The sequence below is a fragment of the Phascolarctos cinereus genome, unplaced genomic scaffold, assembly GCF_003287225.1.
Source record: "Phascolarctos cinereus isolate Bilbo 61053 unplaced genomic scaffold, phaCin_HiC Scaffold_1;HRSCAF=81, whole genome shotgun sequence".
Lineage (NCBI taxonomy): Eukaryota > Metazoa > Chordata > Mammalia > Diprotodontia > Phascolarctidae > Phascolarctos > Phascolarctos cinereus.
The window spans coordinates 8,283,432-8,307,701 of record NW_027555514.1 but is presented as its reverse complement, the minus strand read 5'-3'; the positions used below and the strand labels follow the sequence as shown (position 1 = coordinate 8,307,701).

The 24,270-nt window shown below is 41.2% G+C and overlaps 1 protein-coding gene across 1 annotated transcript in view; it reads left to right on the top strand.

Annotated features, from left to right (window-relative positions):
• Positions 1–24,270, top strand: part of MEOX2 (mesenchyme homeobox 2) — an 87,550-nt gene that overhangs the window by 39,786 nt on the left and 23,494 nt on the right. The gene's annotated exons all lie outside the window — the stretch shown is intronic.

Sequence of the window (24,270 nt, the reverse complement as noted above, 5' to 3'; positions counted from 1 at the left end):
TGGCTTGCCCAGGGTCAAACAGCTAGTAAGTGTCTGAGGCTGGATTTGAATTCAGATCTTCCTGGTTCCAGGCCCAGCACTCTATCTAGTGCCCCATGTCTCTGCTTCTAGATAGAGAGCTGGTCCAGGAGTCAAGAAGACCTGAATTTAAATTTTGACTTTGATGTTTATGATCTGTGTCACTCTGGGCGAGTCATTTAACCTTTGCCTACCCCCAGTTTCCTCCTCTGTCAAGTGAGGATACTGCTCGCACCTCCTTCTCAGGGTTGTTGTGAGGATAAAATGTGATATTGGCATACCTTAAAGCTCTAGAAACATGCTATTCTTTTCAAGAAGACCTAGGTCTGTGTGATTCTGGCCAATTACTTATCTTCTCCATTCTCTGGGCCACTTTTTGACATGATAGGTTTCAAAGCAATTGTAAATTTTAATTGATAGAATTACCTAGCCAGGAATCCCCATACCAATGAAATCATAGGCCTTTTCCTTAAATGAAAAATAAAATTGGGGTGGGGAGATAGGCCAAGAGAATTAGAGCATGGAGAAGGTTCATTGATGAGAAATACTTTGTCCATAACCTGGATGCTTGTAAAAACTGGCTGATGTTGAGAACTCTGAGATGTTATGTGGTTCAAAGGTGGCCATAGGGGGTGGGGAAGCCTGGGGAATGCATCATAAATGATCTGCCTTATGGTCTCTACCCCTTCATCCACTTTCATCCACAAGACTACAAGCACTTATTAAGCTCTTGCTATATGGCAGGCCTTGCATAAAAATGGAGATGAACATATAAGCTCCAAGTTCTCAGGAGCATGAGAACTCAGGGGACAGTGAGGAGACAGGCCTTGCCAAAGCATGATGGAGAGTAATGGGAAGAAGACTGGATAAATACAGTGGAGCCTTAAAAGCCAGGGTTAAGGAAGTGATGAGGTGACAACAGTATGTAATAGTGATTAGCTTGGCAGGGTAGAAGATGAGTTGGAAAGGAAGAGCCTATAATCAAGGAAGCCAACTGGGAGATTTCTGGAGTTGATAAATGAGCCTTATAGTATACAAAGACCTGGATGAGGGTGTTAGTAGTGGAAATAGACAGGACAGGATGACTAGGAGACATCTTAAAAGACAAAGTAATAAGATTTGATGGATGATTACATTTGGGGGCTAAAGTAGAAGAATGAGTTGAGGATTCCTTCAATGTTTTGGGTCTGGCTGACTAGAATCGTAGAAGTGCCATTGATGGAAACACACAATGAGGGAAGACACACACATATGTCCACAATACATATACAACACACATATTTGTGGAGGTAGAAGTTGGTCTTCATTTGGCACACTTTGAATTTGAAGTGATGGTGAGATATTTGAGGGCAAGTGTTCAGGAGGAAGTTGAAAATAGGCAATGGATGATAGCATAGGAATGGAAATAGATTTGGGATCTACAACCTTGTGAATTTTGAAACCATGGAAATGAATTAAGTGGTCACTGGTGCCATCTGTTATCCAGGGAGAACAGCAGGGTCATCACTCCCACCAGAAAGGAATGGAGAAATAGTGATCTGAGAGAGCGAGGAGGAAAATTGATATAAAAACCCAAGGCAAAAGACAGAAAAGAGGCATAGCCTGCATTATGCTAGGTCTGACTGAGATTTGAGGTTGTATGACCCACATTCAGAATGGTTCAGAACACTGTAAGTCTTCTCTAGGAGTGATGGAAAGTACCCTCAAATTTCTCCATCACTACTAACTTATTTCAGAATCTTCAGGGTTTTTGTTTCAGAAGACAAGATAGCTGGCCTTGCAAAGGAACATTTGTGAGGATCAGTTCTCATCCATCTCTGCGTTCTCTCAGGGCAGTTGGCTATCTGAATCTCCTCTTCCTTCTGGGCTTCCTCCTTCCCCTATCCTGGAATTCGCTGCCACAGTGACTGGTATGGGGTGCAATAGTGCAATGTCCGTAGCAGCTGTGTACAGATGTGAGGACAATTCTTTTGAAGTTGAGTTGATATTTCTGTATGATAATGCACATGTAGCTCACGTTAGGAAAGCTCCCTTGAAAAAGAGACTTTCAAGGAATAGAGAAAAAAAATTCCTCCCTCCCTCACTTTCTATGTGGTGTTGTTGCTTGAACAAATAGGACCGACATTTTTATTTTGCACTGAAAAAAAACAAAAAGAAAAACAATGGCCTTTCATGAACCAGCGTCTTCATTGCAACATGGCCTTCACTCGTGGGAGTCTAAGGTCCACCTGGCTGATAGTAAGGTAGAGTTACAGTTCAGGGGTGATGTTAAGGTTGGGCATTGGCATCTCTGATTCATTTGCTTGGCAGCTGATGAGAGCCTGGAGAGAGAGGGGACGGAGGGAGAGAATGGTCCACAGAGCCATGAGGGAGAACTCACATTTAGGAGGGAGAAGGAGGTCAAAGTTCTGGCCCTGCAAAGGAAACAGGAATAGTGGGAGAACAGGGCCCTCCAATCCAAAGGCAGCGTAGTTTTGGTCCTCAAGGAATTTACAATCTAATGGCAGGAATAGGTCACGTCTACAAATAAGCATGAGATAGTGAGGGAGGCCAAGAAGCAGTCTATTTAAAGGACTCTGTGACAATTTGAGGAGTCAGGGAATACTCTCAGAGAGATCCTAGAAGGTTCTATGTAAGGCGGGGCAGTTCAGCTGGGTCTTAGAAAAAGACTTGTGGAAAAGGGAAGGGAATCTTATTGAGATCTGGACAGTAATGGCCTGAGAAGTGAAGAGGGTAGGATTCCATGTGGGCTGCTGCTGCTTCCCATTTGGGCCAGAACAGAAAGTACAAGAAAGGCTGGTGGGAGCCAGATGGGGAGGGGGAACCAAGAAGGGGCAACTTTTATATGCAGGAAACCAAAAAAAAGAGAAAAAAAGGGGGAAATAAGAAAGAAGTGACTCCAAGGAACTGGTCTGATTGTAATTCCCTTGTCCTAATTGCTATTCTGAGTCTCTTGGCTGGCTGATGTCATCATCCTGCTCTGCTGGGTTCCTCCCTGCTTTCTATCCCTCACAGAAAAGAACCAGCATGAGAAGCCCATGGAGGAAAGTGATTTCTCAATCATATTTGGGATATTATCATAAGATCTTAGGTTTGGGAACTTAGAAGCCATCAAGTCCAACCCTAATTCTTCTGGAAATCCAGAAGGGTTTATTGACTTGGTTGGGGTCACAGAGTAAGAAAGGCAGGATTTGACCCCAGGTCCTCTGATTCCAAATCCTATGCTCTTTCCATAGTACCTTGAATGAAACACCTGCATTGTGTTTCTCTTCTGAATCCCTTGGTCCTTACAACACACCTGTGATGTAGGTGGAAGAGGTATTCTAATTCCCATTTCACGGATGAGACACTTAGAGCCCTGGAGAGGGCATGGTAATTCAGTGAGCCAGGGACAGAGACAGGGCTAAGATCTAAGTCTTCTGACCCTTGGCCAAGAAGCCTTTGAATCTGAAGTTGCTCAGCAGATCTTCCCTTATTAATCACTACATGGAAATAGCACAAGTGATACATGTCATCATTCCTATTTTATAGAGGTCAGGGCCATGGGAAGAGTCGGGGGAGCAGGAGACTCGGCCTCATCAGGAATTAGAGTTTGTGTTTCTGCAGTTTCTATCTATGTCTGTTTCCTTCCTGTGCCTCATGTGACACAGAGGGACCTGGATGGAGACGAGGGAGGACAGATGGACAACGGTAACACAGAAGTACTTTTTTCTCACGGAGCAAGCTCCTATTTCTGGCTCTAACTCTTGAGCTCTGAAACTGCAGCCAAAATACACTGCTGGTTCAGGCCTGTGTTCTTCCTCAAGGACCCTGGCACTTTTATGGAATATGGAGACGGTTTTATGTGGGACATGAATGGCTGTGCTAAAGGCCCCTCTCTCCCCACCCAGCGAAGCTGGTGCTGTCCTTCAGGCTTTGCAATTGACCTCTCCTTCTATGGTCCCAATCAAAGGCAACGGGGGAAATGCATGCATATGCATAGTATAGAATGCACATTTATTATATACATGCATACACAGTATTCACACATACACATATACACACACTTATTTATTGAAGGAAAAAATCCCCTATGGAATGATGGAACTTTCTAAAATGATAGACATGTAATTCATTGAATCATTAGAATTATTCAGTTAAAACATCATTGATGAAGTACCTCAGGTCTGATTTTGTTTTTCTATTGGTTTACCTTTTCTTTCAGTGATATGTTTTAAGCCTTAAAAATGTATTATTCCATCTTGTAACTCCAGAATTTGGATTAAATAGTGACAATGATAAATTTGAAAAATAACAAATCTTGATTGTTTTAAAGACAAAGAGAAAAAAAGCCTTTTAAATTTTAAGTTGTATTGAAATCTTTTCTTTTTCTGCCATCTTTATTTCTGAATATCTGTCCCCTCTCTTATCTACTGAGCCACTCCTTACTTAAATAATAATGATAGTAATGATAAAAAGAGCAGCAGAGACGAATGCAATTCTGTAATACTAACCATGAAAGAGAGTCTGTCACTGTGTGGATTATGGGCTAAGCCTTCATTTGAGTTATGTACCCATAGTCTCCTAGTTTTGGAAAGATGGTAGGGAGGTGCAGGAAAACTTCCCTTCTCTTTTATTTCTAGACTAACATTTAAACATTTAGTGTTTTTTCCCAATAAAGCAGAAATGTCACAAACTTCTTTCAAATTCCATCCAGATGCCTAGAGCCAGGAAAGGGGCCCCCATGACGATGTTCCATGTTGTGAAGGAGTGTGCTTTGCTGTCCTAGTTACTGAAGCAGCCAAGTTAACAGAGATTTCTATGGTTTTTCACTAGTGAGCTTTTTGCAGGCATAGGCCTCTGGGAGTAAGTGTAAATGTCACAGGTTTTAAATAAGAGAAAATGGGGAGTAATGTATAATTATCATCATTGTTACCATAATCACCATTATCATCAAAATTTTATTTATATATATAGTATATATGTATATATATGTATATAATATATATATATATATATATATATATATATATGTGTGTGTGTGTGTGTGTGTGTGTGTGTGTGTGTGTGTATATATATGTGTGTGTGTATGTATGTATGTATGTATGTATATATATTGGGCCAGGATGCCTAACTAATGCTTACAATAAGACAACTGGAAACAGTTAAGAACCTTCTCTTGACTTTGACTTATTTTTCTTTTAAGAGAAAAGGATTTTAATATTTTATTAATTTCTTAAAAAAAGACACATTTGTCACCTCACTAGTTCTAATTGTTTTTGTTGCTCAGTGGTACAAAAAAATTCTACCAAATCTCCGGTCGTTGGGCAATATTGCTAACAGCCTGTGAGAAGGTTTAGAGCAGCCTCAGTTTCATGTCCCAAGCAATCCAGTTTCCTATTCTTTATAGTGTTGGGTCTGGACTATGAGCCTTGGGAAATCACTTCTCAATTCGTGAGGCCCTAAGGGAGGAAATTATAGGGAAAGAAGAGAAGGCCAAGAAATGGGACCTTCAAAGTCAGCAGGAGCAGTGAAAGCTCAGGTTGAGTCTTTGCTTCAGGGTTTGAGTAAGTATCAGTGTTGCTGAAAGCCATGGATTTACAGCTGCACCTTAGTCAATGGAGGAGAGTCGTAGGTTCTCTGGCTTCCTGAAGCAAAGCTGTTCTTGAACTCAGAATGTTCTTCACACCAGCCCCTTCTAAAGGCTTCCAACAGGGACTGAGATGATAGAAAAGTTAGAGGTGTTGGCAATCCAGCTGGGTTTTGGGTGAGTTTCCAGTGGATACAGATGTTGACATTTACAAGCCTAGGAACTGAAGGTTGTTTTGTATTTTATAGGAGGGGTCCACGGTTAGTCAATATTTTTTAAACAAGGTTTCCGTTTTGTGCATAATAAAGGACTTTAATTAAGCTAATGGATGATTATCTTTCAGAATGAAGCACCACCAGTAATTGTTCTCAGTTTATGGACAACCAGTCCAAAGTCATTCTTTAATTAGCAATAACAATTACAATACTAATATCATTTTTATCAGAGTTTTAGGTTTACAAAGCACTTTATGAGTATTTTCTCATTTTATCCTCACAATAACCCTAGGAGTTAGTGCTCTTATTATCCCTGTTTTACAGATGAGGAAACTGAGGCAGAAGAAGACCTTGCCCAAGGGCGTGCAGCCAGTAGGTGTCAGTAATAATAATAACCATAGATATTAGTCACGGAGCTTTTTCAGCTTATAAATAGTTTTGGATCCATAATCTCATGCAAGCTTCATAACGGCTCTGTGTGATATCTGCTGCAGATGTAGTAACCTCATTTTACAGATTCAGAGAAGTTGTGAATTTGCCCCTGGTCATTCTGTTACGTATCTCTCTCTCGTGTGTGTGTGTGTGTGTGTGTGTGTGTGTGTGTGTGTGTGTTTGCTTTTTGGGGGGGTGTTTTGGGAGGGGGTTGAATCGGTCGATTATACAGGGAACTCCTGACAAGGCAATTCCTTCACCAGTGCTCTCCAGAAGCTGCTCCTTATGTTAGGGTTAGATAGTATTTTGTGTGAAGCCATTGAGGGATTTAGAGACATGCCCAGGGTTTCAAGGCCCATATGGTTATAGGCAGGAATTGAATCCAGGAATGATACCGTCACCAGAATGGGGAGCTCTCACTCCCATACAACAGGCCTAAGGAGTCTGACAAAGTTTCAAATCTAGCCTCTGATAATCACTCACTGTTGACTCTGGGGCCATCACTGTTGCCTTAACTTGAGTCCTGCTACCGGACTTTGACGAATCTGAGGAGAGAGTGAGGCATTGGTCCTCTTCGAGAGTGAAGGGCCAGCAACAACCAACATCCTTAGCCTCAGGCAGCTCTCTAGGCCTGATCTCCCCATCCCTAGGTGGGCTGCAATCCACTAGGCTGCAGGAGGGAAGGATTCCCTACAGTGATAAAATTCTAAGAATTTCCAGAAGTCACTAAGAAAGATGAGCTGGAACTCATGCCCTTCGGACCTGGGGTTTCCACTGGCTTTGATCACTTTTGAACTGCTTCCAACATCAAGGCCAAGGCCAAGCTGTTCTTCTACAGCCTCAAAACTCATTTGGTCTCCTCATTCTGTGTTCATGTGTCCACACGTGGCTAAGAGAGGCCAGAAGTCCAAGTACACAGTGGTGTGTAACACAGGTCATCCAATTAGTTAGAAAGCTGGGGGGCTGGGAAGGAAAGGGTCTGGTGGTGTGGCCTTCTGTTTTCAAAGCACTATCAGAAATGGAGCATAGTTTTAAACACCCGGCTCTCACTCAATTCAACCATAGTTTCTGGAGGGCCAGCTAATGTGAGGCTCTGACTTAAAGGCAGACTTCTTAATTTCCCATGTCTCTTTACATTAATGTGTTCACATGTGCCATTTTCCCTTTTAATTTTCAACTGCTCACAAATGATTTGAAGTAGAAAGCCAGCATGGATAAGAAGAAACAGGTTGTTTAGACAGATGCCCCTGATACCAGTGAAACCTGGGAGCCTACCTTGAGGAAGAAGCCCCATTTAGCTCTTTTGGGGCCTGTTTCATGGTCTGTGAAATGGTTTGCATCTCGCTGCAGCCTTTGGAGAGATCCTACACTTTTAAAGTCACCTAGTACAGAATCACCTGCATGCAAATGGCTGCTTCAAAATGGATCTGCTCACTGGGACCCTGCTGGAACAACCCCTACACATTGGTTTAGGTTGGCTCTTCTCTTTAAAGAAGAGGGTATTGTCATTTGTTTTTGTTTTCTGCTGCCTCTTTCTGTTGGTAGAAATTGTAAATTATCTCAGTGAATTTTCACGTGGTAGCTAAGTGGCACAAAGCAAACAATACTGGTAAATGATCTTAAAAGAAAGAGTAATAGAGTGAGGAGGATGGCGCCATTGGAGAGGAGAATGAGGCCATCACGGTCTGCTCTCCACCTCTGAGAAGCCATGGCTGGGAAATGCACACAAGAAACAGAATCTCTTCTTTTGGCAGTTAAAGCTCCTCCTAACTTGGCTCTTTCTAGCCCTTTAAGCCTTGACCCTCTTCCATGCACTTACCAGTTCAGCAGAACATCTTAGTCTTGGTATTACTTTTTCCAGTCTCCATGCCTTTTCCCAGTAGGCTGGAATGGTGTTCCTGCTAACCTCACCTTTTAGAATCCTTGTCTTCCTTTAAGACAATGACAGCCTCACTTTCTCAGGAAGGTTTTTCCGACCTCCTCTGCTGTTAGTGCCTTCCCCTCCAAGCTTCCCTGTCAACTACCTTTTCTTGTGTGTACAGATTTATGAAGATGCTATCTCCCCCATTAGAAGGTATGCCCCTTGAAATCAGAGGCTATTTTAGCTTTTTACTGTGTCCCTGGGCTGTGACAGAGTGCCCTGCACATAATAATCTCTTTTAGTAAATGCTGGTTGATAGTAGATGTGGACCGGTGATCCTTACAATGATTCTGCTTTCCTTTAGTCTCTAGTCTGTGGTATCCCTCTCTCAAGTCCAGAGCATCCTCACTGGGGGGGGGGGGGCATTGGTGGGGCTGGTGGCTCTGATCCCTGATGTGTAGCCAAATTCTCTTATTCATGTGCCCCTAATGACAGAAAGCTTATTTAAGGTGACACCTTTGAGGGGAAGGCAGAATGTTCAAATCAAAATGACTGCTAGTATTTTCTATGAGCTATTAGGTCCCCTTCCAAGTTTTGCCTTGGGGTGATACCCTCAGATCAGATGGATTCTACTGCCTTGGGTGGCACTTGGGGCCTGGTATGGAGATGAGCCAAATGAAGGGTTCAGAACCACTTGAGGTTCTTAGGTATGGCCTTTCAGCACTGAAGGTGGAACCTTAGGAGATGTGTTAAATTTTCTTCTTTTTGGTATGTCCTTATGATACATTAACTCCCTCTGTTTAAGGCTGAATTAACCAGGCTCATCCTCTGGGCTTGGACATGATTATGTATTTCTCATTAAGGGATCTTAAAATGCATTCTGAGTTCTCGGTTTTGGTCTAATGAAAATAAGGCAGAACCCCTCTGTTAGCTTAACTGACAGATAATGTAGCATCATCTTCTGTTAAATCCAGGGCTGGCTCCAAAAAATGGTCAGTTACAGTCCAGAGGAGAAATTGAAAGGGCATTATGTGTGTATTAAAATATGTCTCCAGACATGAACTGCTCACCCTTATTTGTAGTTCCTTCCTGTATGGAGGAAGGGGATGGAGTAGATGTAGATGGCCTCTGTGCTCCTTTTGTATCCACTTTCAACTCTGCCATCTTTTTCTTATTCAGCATCAGTGATTTCATCAGTATGGGGGAGTCAATTCAATATTAAGCACCTACCATAAGTGAGACACTTCGGCTACAAAGACAAAAAGGCAACATCCCTTCCCTACCCACAGGGAGCTCACACGCTACTAGGGAAAAACAGCTGTTACATTCCAAAGACTCCATAGGATCTGTGATCTCGTCCATGGACTGTGCCCTCTAGGGATGTCTGGGAGCATCCCACTTGTGAGTGAGAGTTTTAGAGAGTCAGCTGAGGCCTTGGAAGGGTAAATGACTTGCCCATGGTCACATAGGGTCAGAGACAGGGCTTGAACCCATGTTTTCTTGGCTCCAAGTTTGGTTCATCATTGATTGTTCTGCACTACTTCTCATTACCTACTCCCCTCCTCTCCTCTTCCCTTCTCTTCCTTCCTCTCCTTTCCCCTCCTCTCTTCTCCCCTCCCCCCAATTTCTCTATGACTCTTTATATCTTTGTTTCTCTCTCATCTCTTTTCCTCATCTCTTTCTTTCTCACCATCTAAATATCTATTCTTTTCCTTGTGATCATGCCTGGGTGCAAACAGGCCAGTGCGCAGTATAAATAGCAAATGTCATCTTTCACTTTTAAAATGTTGACACTTTTTTCTCTGTTGATTGACTCTGAAAGCAAGTCATTCCATTTAATGACACATGGGAAAACACTTTACACCCTTATTTATGAGCAGTCTTTAGCAACATTGCTCTAGAGCCCAACTGGGAATGAAACTATTGCATAGAGGCTTAGAGAGCCCATCCATTTTTGAAAGAGAGAGACAATGCTTGGCTATGGACCAAAGGGAGTACGTGAGCACAACACAACTTTTCTGCATACACTTGAACAATCCTGGTGGCAGTAGCAGTGAGGAAACACATCAAGGATTTGCTTGCTTCTCTATGTAGCTCAGGGTTCAGTCTGAGGGACATCAGCATCAAGTGAGTGAGGAGAAATTGAGTCAACGTGGCCAGCACAACTGAATGTTGGCAAGAGTGATTTGCAGACACACACACACACACACACACACACACACACACACACACATGCACACACACACGCACACATGCACACACACACACACACACACACAACTGATTTGCAAAGGAGGAAACAAGGGAATTGAACCTGGCCAAGCTCATGTCCCCCCACTCAAATGTGGGTATGTGCATGCACACATTTTATGAGTGAAGTGTTAATTAGATCTCTATACAGGGTATCATCTAAGTGCATAGATTAACATTCAGGAGGAAATGTTTCCCATTGGAGCTAGGCACAAAGGCCAGCTTCCTTCCTTACAGTGTGACTGAGCATATCACACCTAACCTGTTTTGCTTGAGCAACCTCATCCATAAGGTTAAGGGAGTGACCTCCCAAGTTCCACTCAGCTGCAATCTATGATTTTGCATTAAACTGTAGCCTCGATTTTGGTCCATGTAATGTAAGTTTTCTACTTTGCAGCTTGAGGAAAACCACTCTTTATTAGATGCAGGTATGTTGGAGAAAGTTTTGTTTGAAAAGTGCATTGATCCTATTTCCCATGAGATGTGCCTGGTCAAAAGTTCCAAATACATCAAGCCCAACAAAAGTGGTTGTTGGCTTTGTCACACATGATGATCTAACCAAAGTCCAGCACTGGCAAAGTTCTCAATATTTCTGAAGTCACCTGTCCATCAGACCGAGTCTAGGAACACAGATGCTGTGACTATTATGTACATGCCCTCACTGGAGCTGAGCCCTTGGGGCGAGGGCTGGGAGGGACAGATTGTCCAATCCCCTTATTTTGTAGAGTAGGAAACCCAGGCCCTGAGAGAACAGGGGGCTTGCTCAAGCTGGCACCAGTAGCAAGTGACAGCTGACATTTGAACCAGAACTGCAATTTGAAGCCAACTCTCTTGACTCCCAATCCAGCATATTAAAAAGGAAAAAAAAAGAAGTTGCCTTTTGGTTTTGTGTTCTCATCGTTTGTCCTGTGAGTCCTCCCTTTCTATCCATGTAACAAAATAAAAACAAACAAAAGACACATACAGCCAGCTGTCACAGCAACTCTTTGTGACACCCAAGGTCACATTCCACAGCCCTTTTGCCTACCTCTTCTCTGACAAGAAAAAAGAGTATTTTCGTATTAATCCTCCAAACTATTCATTAGAATTCAGCAAATTTGAGTGGCCTTTTACTATTATTTATTAGGTAAAGGATTGAGGTCATTGTGTGCTTTCATCAACTGTATTATTGTTCCGTAAGTCTTCCCAGGTTCCTCTGAATTCCCAAAATTTGCTTTTTTTTTTTTATGAAACAACGATATTCAATTACATTAATATACCACAATTGGTTTCCTGTTTTTTTTTTCTTCTAACTACAGCAAAGAATGCAGCTGTGGGTATCATCTTACATGGAAGACATTATTTTATGTTGTTTATTTCCTTTGGTTTTATGATCAATAGTGGTAGTAATGGTTCAAAGGGTATGAACAGTTCAGTGACTTTTCTTACATAATTCCCAAATAGTACACAGAACGTTTGGATCAGTTTATGACTACCACCAGTGTATTAGTGTGTCTGTCTTCCCACAGGCTCACCAATACTGATTGAGTCATTTCCATTTCTGACTATTGGTAGGTACAAAGTAAAAGCTCAGTATTGTTTTACTTTGCATTTCACTTATTAATGATTTGGAATGTTTTCTGATATGGATGTTGATGATTGGAATTTCTTCTTCTTTTTAATAGTATTTTATTTTTTCTAATCAACGTGTAAAGACAAATTTTAACATTCATTTTTTTTAATATTTGAGTTCTAAATATTCTCCCCCCCTTAAGATGGTAAACAATTTGATGCAGGTTATATATGTGCAATCATGTAAAATATATTTCCATATTAATCATACTGTAAAAGAAGACACAGACCAAAAGAAAAAAGAAGAAGAAAGTGGAAGAGAGTGTGTTTCAATAAGTGTTCAGACTTTCCCAGCTCTTTTATGGAGGTGGATAGCATTTTCCATGATAACTCCTCTGGAATTGTCTTGGATCGTTGTATCACTGAAAATAGCTAAGTCACACATAATTAACCGTCGTGCGATGGTACATTTCTTCTTTTGAAACTGCTTGTTCATTTCCTTTGGCCACACATCTCTTGGCTTTTCTTCTTAGATACTTTGTCAATTCCTTATATTGGATGTCCCCAAAATCTTATTTCCTTTTAAGCTATTAACATTGAAAACTATTAAAGTTTTTAGCTATTAATGCTTAAAATGTCACAAAGACTCTTGGGACACTTTGTCTGTCTCTTTCAGCTATTAAGCAGGTAGATGGCACTGTGGCTAGAAAATTTTTCTCTCATTTTACATTTTCTGGCCATGTTCTAATGGTACTGATTTTGATCATGTGAAAGCTTTGCTAATTTTACAAATTAAAGTGACCTATTTTATGTCTTCTGATGAAGATTTTTCCTCTTTCCACCACTGTGAAAGGTGCTTTCTTTTATTGTCCATTAAAAAAAATTAGCTTTTATAATTAGGTCACATATCCATTTGTAGCTTATGATTGTGTATGGTATAATATGAAGGTCTGAACCTAATGTTCTTTGGGACCAGCCTTCTGGAGACGAGCCTCTGGCTCCAAGCAAGACTTTCTTAGTGGTACTTCATCACCAGGCCCACACTCAAAGTCTTTCCTACTAAGGCCCTATTAAGATAGAATTCCCTTGGCATGGTCTTTCAGTAGCCAGGGTCACTTTGATGACATGAGGATGCCCTGGTAGAGGAGGACTAGCCCATAGAAAGCTGCTGACTTAACTTCTCCCATCTGAGAGATATGAGCTAGCTGTTCTGATAGTTTCCCTTTTTGCCAGTATGTGACTCATGTTTACCTAAACCTCCATCACAGGCTGCCAGGACTCAATAGAAAAACTCTCTGAGTCCAGCCAGTTTTTGGGGTTTGCCAGGTTTGGATAAGTTTTGTCAAATTTCCCAGTAAAACTTTCATAGGAAACCTAAATCAACCATGGCTCCCACTGGGCCTTGTAAAATGTCACTTCAATAGTTTCATTGGAAAATCAAAATTAAATTGTCAACTTTGGCCTTTGATATGCCAGGATCAACATGTAAATTCATTGGGAGGGGGGTCATCAATTTTCAGAGTAAAATAAACTTTTGCTAGTCAATGCTTAAACTCTACCCTGACTAGACAGTATATTGTGGCCTGCATTTCAGTGTCCAACTCTCATACACTTGTTCTAATATTTCCCTCTTGATTCTACCAAATGGTAGAATCATTTCCCAAGAAATGAGACCTGGACCACTGCATCAGTTACTAATTTCCCCCTAGTTTAGGGTTTGTTTTATTTTTTGCCAAAGTTTAGTGAATGGAAACCATTATTCTATAGTCCCTAGTCTGTTTACACTGTAATCAGGTGATGACACTATGACAGTATCTCTTTGCTTATTGGTTCTTATGAATTTTTGATAGGGTGAAGTCCCCCTACTAAACTGTGAACTTCTAAGAGCAGAGGTGTTTTTTTTTTATCGTTGTTGTTTCCCTAACATTTAGCACAGTGGCCAACCCATGGTAAGAATAAATGTTTGTTGATTGATTAATGGATTGATTGACATATAATGAGAAAAAGATTCCTTATTCATTTCAGAAATAATGTCCATGGTCCTGGAATGACACTTATACCTGAGAGCCAAGGTGGATTGATAGGTAGCTGAGACACATATCCAACCTGTTGGCCTCAGCATGATCATCTTTAAGATGAGAAGATTAGACCACAACACTTCTGAATTCCCTTCCAGATTTATGCTTCTATGATTGTGTAAATAGTCATGTCAAATAAAAAATAAAATTCAATTGTTATTTTTTTTTTGTACTTGCTATCCTAGAAGTTTGATATCCCCAAACTTAGTTCAGTTCTTATGAATCAGTGATTTCAGCAGACTGTGAATTCCTTCCACTGGTGCAGACTGCAATCCTTCTGTACCTTAATAACTAGTCTTCATAAGTCCCTGAAAGTGAAGAAATAAAACATATAAATTCATCCCCTCATGGCCAGCCTTCTTCCCTGGCCTTAGCTAAGCTGGTCTTCAAATGACAAGGCCACAGCTCTTCACTGGCCTTGAGCTTTCCATCATTTGTGGCTTGTTCGAAGACTGGCATGGTCTTTGAAAGCTAATGGTCACTTGCCCACCCTAAGGATGCTTTAAGGACTCTAGTGGAGTAAGCCATCTACAAAAGCAGCCAGAACTATGATTTAGGGAAATTACAGCTGCATGGCATGATGGGTCCCAAAATAGTCTGTCTTTGTAGGCACTTTTTATGCAGTATGTTGCGAAAGCAACAATACAGTCCTGCCTAACTATATATTTGGGTAAATTAGTTCCTAGCCACCTACCCCTAAACAGTTTTTTTCATATGTACTGTGTAATTATGAGATGGTAGAAGATAGCTACATTGTCATTCTTGCTTATAAGTCTCAATCTGAAATATCCAGGAACAAATCATCTGCCTTCACAAGAAAAGCTTTGGGAGCCATGTTCATTCAGAATTAGAGTGAGGACCCAAGAGGGTGGATCCCCTCAATTCAAATGGACTTAACTGCCTGGGATAAGAATAATCTTGGGGATAGAATAATCCAAGATGGGAAAGAGTATTTTGAGGCTAAGACTGAACTAAGTAACAGGCTTCAGCAGGGACTGGTCATGGTAGACTCTCTATATTTACTTTGTGGACAAGATTACTGGTTTTATAGAACAGGGAATGCTGCAGATAGAGTATTTCCAGTCTCTCCCCCCCCCCGTCTGTCTGTCTGTCTGTCTGTCTGTCTGTCTGTCTCTCTCTCTCTCTCTCTCTGTCTGTCTGTCTCTCTCTCTCTCCCCCCCCCCCTCTCTCTCTCTCTCCACCTATCCTTCTCCCTCTCTTGGAAAGGAGGAGAAATGTGGGTTAAATGAAGGTTAAATTAGAAGGATTTGGACATGGTTGAAGGGTCAGGCTGAAAGATCAGTCATTAATAGTTTGATGTCATCTTGGAGGGAAGTCTCCAGTGGAAATGATCTTAGGGGTCTATGCTTCATGCTTCCTTTCCTCTTCTGTCCCTCTCTCCCTCCCTCTCTCCTTTTGCTTTCCCTTTCCATTTCTCCCTATTGTCAGTCAGTTACTTGGGTAGATAAAGGCATAGATGACATATTTATCAATTTTGTGACTGACACAGCTAAGAGGGAAAGATAGCTAAGAAACTGAATGACAAAGTCAGGATTCAAAAAGACCTCAACAGAATACAACATGGAATTGACTTTAAAAGAAATGAATGTAAAGTGCTACATTTGGAGTCAAACAATCAATTCCCCAAGTCTGGATGGGGTAGTCATATCTAGACAGCAGCTCATACGGAAAAAAAAAATAGACTTAGCTTACCCATAAAACTAAGTCAGTCCAGGACTAGGGATTTAGTAGGACTGTCATATTCTGCCTTGATCAGACAACTTTGCCATGAATGTGCTCTTTGGAAAGGACCCTGACAAGCAGGATTATATCAACAAAGGGGCAGCCAGGAAGGTAAAGGAACTTTAGATCATCCTGTGCAAGGAACAATTGAAGGAGCTGGGGGAATTTCTTCTGGAGAAAGAGAGGGAATGGTTGGGAATGATAATTATGTCCATTGACTTGCAGCACTATTACATGGAGTAGGGATTAGATTAGATTTATTATTAGGTATGGTATCTGGCATGTAGGTGTTTAATAAATGTTGATTGATTTATTGATTAGTTGACCAACCAGAGGGATAGAATTATGTGCCATTGATAAAAGCTGCAGAGAAACTGGTATTGGTTTGATGCAAAAATAAACATTCTACTGGTCATTTCTATGAAAAAGTGAAGTGGCTTCCAGCTGGGGAAATCAATGTAAAGTTATTAAATGCAATGGGCCAGACACTGTACACACACACACACACACACACACACACACACACACAGCAGAGGGAGGGGGAGGGGAGGAGATGGAAGGTCTTGAAATAAGAAGGTATTAGTTGGGGTGGAAAGAAGATAGAACTAGAAAGACATCTTATGAAAGGTAGGATTTGAGCTGAATCTTGAAGGAAGCCAGGGAAACTGAGTTAGGTTTGGAGCCATAGAATATTCCAGGCAGCATGGAGCAAGCTTCAGTATGAGTCTATAAGGGAAGGCTGAACAGCTACTTTTCAGGTATCTTGTTGGGGAGAGGGGAGTAGAGGGAGGATTCTCAGTACAGTGTTAGAGGCTTCTGGGGCCCTCTCAGATCTGTAACTGGATCCAGGCCCTGCTAGAGTTGTTAAGGATGAGCTGTTAAAGAGTGTTTGCTAAGTTCTGATGGAGCACAATGAACCACAACAATCCCATCACTGAAGAAGCATATGCTCTTGAATCCAAAGGGTAAAACCTATCTAATTTTGGAGCCTCTCTTAATCCCAGTGTCCACTGCTGCTGAGCACATTTCCAGATTGCTCACATGATTTTCATTTGGGCAAAGGCCCTTAACTTAAGTGCAGAAGCTCTGACTTGGCAATGCTTGTGTGGTAGCCCTTGTTTTGTGTTCACGTTCATATCCTAACTTTCTTGGGCACCTTTCCATAAACATGTCTATTTTATTTCTTGTCTTGTCTTGTCTTCATGTCTTTGTGGAAAGCAGTAATTTCCAGATTCTTGTCTTTTATCTTCAAAAATGCTTCTTCCCCACCAAAACTGTTCTTTTTAAAACCAAATCTTTCTCTCTTCCTTCACCTACTCTCATCTTTGCATCATTCCTTTGCGTAGTATACTTTCTTGGAAAAGTCAGAAGTTGGTCTCAGCACACCCATAAGGGCTTTGACACCATGCTCACTAAATACAGTACTCATGTCACATCAGGAGTGAGCTAAACAGAGAGGAATTTCAATCCATGAAGAAATGAAACCCCTTTGTCCACCTCTGCTAGATTATGAGAGTGGAGTCTTTGGCCCCTGGCTTTCCCTTAGCATATCAGGAAATCTTTATACTTGAGATGCTCTAGAGGTCTTGACCTGGGCTATGTGAACTCCTAAGGTGTCCAAGGAGAGATGATTGCCTTTGTAATGCTGTGTGTTAAAAAACATTTATCTCAGAAGGGGTCCACAGGCCTTCTTAGACTGCCCCAGAGGTCCCATGCCACAAAAGAGGTTAAACCCCCGCTTTAGCTCTTAAACCATGAAGCTCCTAACTTGTGAAAGGGCTATTTCCTTCTAACTCTAAAATTCTGTGTGAGTTCACCTTCACAATAAAAGTCTCATTAATTTGGATTGTACTAATATAGGGTTTGTGACCGTTCATATGATTTTTTTTTTATTTTGTAAAACCCTGGTAAATATCTGGGATTTTTCGGAATCTAATGTATAAGAATAGGGAATCTACTGACATTTTGAATTAGGCCAGTGTTTGTACATAACTCTTAGGCACACAAACCAGATGGCTTGTGATTAGCTTGGTGTCATCAATGTGTTTAAAAAAAAAAGATTGGAAATCTGCTATCAAGGGCCTCAGCTGATATTCTTTTATATCCATGTTCCAGGATAGTCAATTATGACATTCAGAATGATTGTTTTGAGGTACCTCTAGGCCCTTAATCATTAAAACAATTTGGCTTAGTTTGTTTTGCAGAGAGAGAGAGAGGGAGAGACAGAGACAGAGACAGAGAGAGCGAAAGACAGAGAGAAACAGAGAGAGACAGACCCCCCCCACACGCACAGAGGGAGGAGAGAGAGAGAGAGAGAGAGAGAGAGAGGAGAGAGAAGAGAGAGAGAGAGAGAGAGAGAGAGAGAGAGAGAGAGAGAGAATATGAATTTGCTAATTTAAGTATACCTTGGTTCTCTAGGATCTGGGTTTTTGTTGGTATGAAGCCCCTGTTCCACAGAAACAGATTTCTCCACCTTTGCCACTAATCTTTGTGAGTTGTTCTGCTCTTCCCCTCCATTCCTTTTTGCAGCTGGCTTGGGGTTGAGCCTTTCTGAACTTAGCCAGGTAAATCATCCCAAAGGAAACCCAGTGCCCCTCCCTAGGACTCTCTACTGGATGCCCTTAAAACTAGGAAGGAACTCTTTAAAACTTGTCTTCCTTTTCCATAGCCTTCAAGCACCCATGGCTATGACCATATCTCCATGAGATATAATGTGGAAGGTTTTAAGTATTAAACTTTCAGTTCTTTCAAGGCTCCCTTTTCAAATGCAAAGCAACTTTTAAGAATCAAAGTCTTCAATATCTGTGGATCTATGATTCTATTGAAGTGGGTCATTGTTATAGCTTTCCATCTCTATGTGATTTCTACCTGACCTCTCATTCTGCTGGTGTCCTCTATCTACTTCTTTTCATGAATCTCTGAGAGCACCTTCATGAGATGCACTGGAGGCCATTCTGTGAACTCCAAATATTGGGAAGGAACCATATGGTCTAATTATGCTCAGTGTGCCTCACCGTTCACCACACCAAGCCCTACACTTCATCCTCAGGATACTTTTTACTGAACCAGCTCAGCAATGCTACATGTAAGATGGTGCTGTATTTGTCTTTTCAGTAGCCAATAAAAGGTGGACACAAGAAATCTCATAAGGGAGCAATATTCTTCAGAATCTAAACTCCGATCATTTTGGTCATACTTAGCTGTGGTGAGGGCTCATTATACTGTTAGTGTGCACATACTACTATACTAACTTTGCAGTGAAGCAAGTTAATAGGTTTAGTTTTGTGTTACGATATCAGTCAGTCATGCTTTAATGATGCTCTTTGGCTTAAAAACATACCATGTCACTCATGAACAGAGAGCCCTTGTCTCATTGGCCTCTAATAAAACATTATTATCTTTTGGCACTGCCTTGCCCTGGGTGAAATAAAAAGTCACATGTGGAGAAGTTCTAAAAGCTAGACAGAACTGATCCTTGGAGAGCAATTTGTATCCTTGACGGAAGTATCACAGACTTCTTCCATTAGCATAGTCCCAGCAAGCCAAAGGTTATGGAACGAGGACAGCCAACCAGTACCTGAACCCATAAGTCAACATTTCTTTAAGAAAGAGTGAGGGATTCAGATGTGTGTGTGTGTGTGTGTGTGTGTGTGTGTGCGTGTGTGAGAGAGAGTTCTTTGTATGTGTGTGTAAGAACAGTTGTGTTCACATGCTTTCTCAAATGTGCACATGAAGGTCTACAAGTGAGAATACTCAAAATGTGACCTTTTACGTTGTAATGCCTTGTGCCAGATGGTGATATTTTTTTTGAGACTGAGAGGCAGAAAGAAGGGATGCAGTTTCTAAATTCCCCCCTCAACACCTACCATTTGGCATAGGATATGGGTAGTGGAAGAAAACGGAGAGGTTTTTGACTCAGTTGAAACAGCTGGGAAACAGATGGACTGATTTCAAATCTGCCAAAAGCCTCTTCCAAGTCTCCCACCCATTTTCCACCAAAGAAAAGCTAGTCAGGTGATATGAACAAAGACCTTAAGGTCAGAGAGAGATGGGATCTCCCAGTCTTTATCCTTTAGAGACTGTTAAAAAGAAACATTCCAAAAAGAAAAAGAAAGAAAGAAAAAGATTTATGGCTTTGGAAATTAAAACAACCCAAGTTTATGGATGTTACAAGTCCAAAAAACACTATTCCAGGGAGCTTGTGTTTAATGGGAAAGAAAAGGGGGGAAGTTTTTTTTTTCAACTATGATAAAAAACCTAGAGAGCAAGTAAAAAAAAAAAAGAAATATTCTTAGGGGTTAGTAATTGACACATCTGGTATATCTGCTTTTTTTTTTTTTTTAAAGATCTTGTTCTCTTTTGCTGATACAGCTGAAGGAGGAAGGGCAGATTCAGTCATTGTTATATTATTTACAATTTAATCTTCCATAAGTAATTACCCTAAACTTGAATGATCACCATAGAAATGATTATGTTCCGGGTAGTAGTTTTTGGGCAGCTTATGTTTAGGAAGGAAATTCAGGAAGTAGATATGGGGTTTAAGCTTGGCATAATGGTCAGGGATTTGAGATAGTCCCACCATTGGTTATTGAGTCTGACCCATTCACCAACCTACTTGCCATGGGCATGGATGGCATTGTGTCTTTCCATATTTACACACACACACACACACACACACACACACACACACAGAGCTATTTAGCTACTTTTCTGGAAGTTGTGAATATCACAAAGAGTTAAAGGATGTAAATTTCAAAGAAATGAAAATAAACGCAAGTTAACACTCTTCCCCTAATGTGAATTCATTCATTCATGCTTACATAAGGAAACAGGCAAACTATGAATCATTCACATCGGATTGCTTATGAAAAAAAAATAGCCTGGCTCTGAGACTTGAGTCCACATTTGTTTTACATGCAAGGAAAAGGGTTTTGCCCCATCAAAGAAAAGTGACCCAGAGGCTGGGGACAGGGCTGTGGTCCAGTTTGGCATCAGAGTACACACGCTGGGAGTCTGGGGTGAGAGGTCCATTTTCTGAGCATGAATATGAGCTATTATAGATTCTTCAAGATCCCAAGCTTCCAGCTGAAAAGTGAACAATGCAGCCAGTCGCTGGGGAGTTCTGCCTACATTATGTCAGAACATCTGGATGTTCTGAGATACCTGAATGTTGATCATCGTCTGATAATAACATAGATAAACATCTGGATGATGCCAGATATCTTGATGTTTTCTGGATCTGGCCTTTCTGTTTCCTTCTAATCCCAGCTTTTACATAATGGGCATGAGTCTCACCTGTGGGGTAGAAAATGCCAATCAGCAGGCACATGACCCATAGCCACCACTTCGCTAGACCATTGCAGCTGGCTGGACTCTGCCAAGGCACAGAGCCTGTCAGCGTAGGTGTGAGTGACAAGCCTAGAACTGCAGTTTGTGATATATAAAGAATGCTGGATGTAACCCGTGTACCTGTCAGGAAAACCCATTCTGCGGTCTGATAGAATGGCTGATGGGCCAGGCTGTTGATGAAAGCCGACTTGTTGCCCTTGCTGGCCACAGAAAACACCCCAGGGGGTCAGCTTCAGATTCTGCTAATCATGAGTCAGAGTCATTGACATGACCATGACCTAGTCCAGCAGTTTTACTTTTAGATGGCACCATTGTAGGCTAGCAGCCCCTGGTCATTCCATGATGGCTCCTATAAGGCTGTACATTGGCATATCCAAGAGATATGAGACCATATCCAAAATAGGGGAGATTTCTTATACATGTATTCCAAGTATTTCGGCATCTTTGGACTTAGGTCATTTGGAAGAAAAAAAATGTTCATCAATCATTCAATCTGCAAACATTTATTAAATGCTTACAATGTACCAGATATTGTGCTTGGCACTGTGGATACAATGAAAAATCAATCATCAATGAAAAAACACTTAAATGACTACTCTATATCAGGAATTGTACTAGGCCCAGGGAGCAAAATACAAAAATCAAACAATCCCTGCCCTCAAGGAACTTCTACTCTAATGCGGGAGCAACATGGGCATGCTAAATAAGAATATAGATGATGAAGACAAGGGAGTTTGGGGAAAGAGGGCACTAGCAGCCTCTGGGGGAGGGATGAGGAAAAACTAAATTTACTAATAAAATGGATCTGAGTTGGAGTCTCTGCATGTGTCTTGTGCTTCAGTGTTGTAATGATAACAATAAAAACAATAATAATCACATTTGCGTAGCACCTGCTATGTTGTAGGAACTGCATGAAGTGCTTCACAAAAATTATCTCATTTGATCCTCGCAGCAACACTTGGAGTTAATTACTATTATTTTCCCTATTTTATAGTTGCAGAAACTTAGGCAGACAGTGGGTAAGGGACTTACCCAAGGTCACATAGCTAGTAAGCATCTAAGGCAGGATTTGAATTTAGGTCTTCCTTATTCCAGGCCCTGTACCACCTACAGGCCAGTATCTGTGATCCTATCCATGAGGGTGCTTATTCCCTCATGTGCAGATCACATTCCATTAATGCTTTTTCTTCCCTACACTTCTCCATGTGCTTCCATGGGTCCTGCAGAAAGGATTCCCTTAAGGTGCTACTCGACTTACTACCCATGGAGGCCAACTTAAACTTCCTCGGTACCAGTGGGAGGCTTGGGCTCTCCATCTGATGTCCCTCCCTCATATAACATGGTCAGCTCACCTTTTCCATTTTCGCATTTTCTCAGTGATACCATTCACAGTTTCCTGAACATAGGTCATCATCACTGGAAACATTCTGGAGTTAATGCCTCCCCATCACACATCTCCATCAAGTATAGTTCCATACATAGATGGACTCTATTGCCCAAAGGACAGCCCAGCTGTGGAAAAGCTGGCCACCACTCATTGAATTCTTTAGTCTCGGCAAAAAGGAAGTGAATTCATAAATAGCTCTCAGTTTTGTGCCCTATAAGAAAACATCACAATTCTTCTGTCAAATGTAATCAGATGTGATCAGAGAAAAGCACCATTTCATCTCATTCTGAAATCCTGGCTCTGAGTGCAAGTGTATATACAGGTGGGGAAATGAAGCAATTATCTGGATAATTTGTTATATGGGTGTTTTGGAGGAATGTAGCTGACATGAATTATTATCTAGTTGAATAATGACCTTTCTGAAATTTGAAAAGTTGTCCTTTGTACATGAACCTGACACTCTCACACACCATGCTGCCTCCAGGGATGCCAGAAGGGTAAAAAAAATGGCACTTTATGGCACAGTGAAGGGAGTTCATGGTGTTGTAGATTTAGTGTTACAAGGGACCTTAAAGGTTATCACTTCTTATCCCTTTATTTCATAACTGAGGAAATTTCACCCTAGGAAGGTGAAATGACTTCCAAAGTGTCAACACAGCCAGTATCTGTGACTGACTCCTATGGTTTATTCAAGCTATAACACCGCCTCTCTGAGCTGGTCCCAGAGTCAGGAAGAAGACCTAGGTTCTAATCTTGTTTCTGATGCTTACCATCTATTTAACTCTAGGCAAATTGCTTAACTACTCAGGGCCCCCAGGCGGCTCTCAAGGAATATCAATTGCAAAGTAGGTGTTAACCTCCACTGGGGTAGGGACTTTGCTTACTAGGAGTTTCCTATACAATGAAATGGTAAACCCAAACCAACAATAACAACAAAACAAAACAAAACAAAACAAACAAACAAACAAATAAACCAAGGGAATTATTTTTGGAACTTTGTAGAAGAAAGTCGTCCCTCCCCCCCCTTCAACAGAACAGATCTTCAAGCCTGGGTTTGTTGTCATTCTTCAATAGTTCAGTTGTGTTCAACTCTTCATGACCGCATGGACTATTGCTTGCCAGGCCCTTCTGTCCTACCTTGCTCTCAAAGTCTAGCCAAGCTCCTCTTTGTTGTTTCCATGAGCCACCTATCCATCTCATACTCTGCCATCCCCTTTTCCTTTTGCCTTCAGTATTTCCCACCATCAGGCTCTTTTTCTGTGAGTCCCATCTTCTCATTATGTGGCCAGAGGATTTAAGCTTCAGCTACAGTATTTGTCCTTCCGATGAATAGCCCGAGTTAATTTCTTTAAGTATTTACTGATTTGATCTCCTTGCTGTCCAAAGGACTCTCAAAAGCCTTTTCCAGCACCACAATTTGAAAGCATTGATTCCATAGCACTCAGCTTTCTGTAGAGCCCAACTCTCCCAGCCATACTTTGCTACCAGAAAGAAAAATACTTACATATATGTATGTATGTATATATATGTATGTGTGTATGTATGTGTGTGTATATATGTGTGTGTATGTATGTGTGTGTATATATATGTGTGTATATATATGTGTGTGTATGTATGTGTGTGTGTATATATATATATATACACACATATATACATATATACATACATACATATATGTAAGTATTTTTCTTTCTGGTAGCAAAGTATGGCTGGGAGAGTTGGGCTCTACAGAAAGCTGAGTGCTACGGAATCAATGCTTTCAAATTGTGGTGCTGGAAAAGGCTTTTGAGAGTCCCTTGGACAGCAAGGAGATAAAA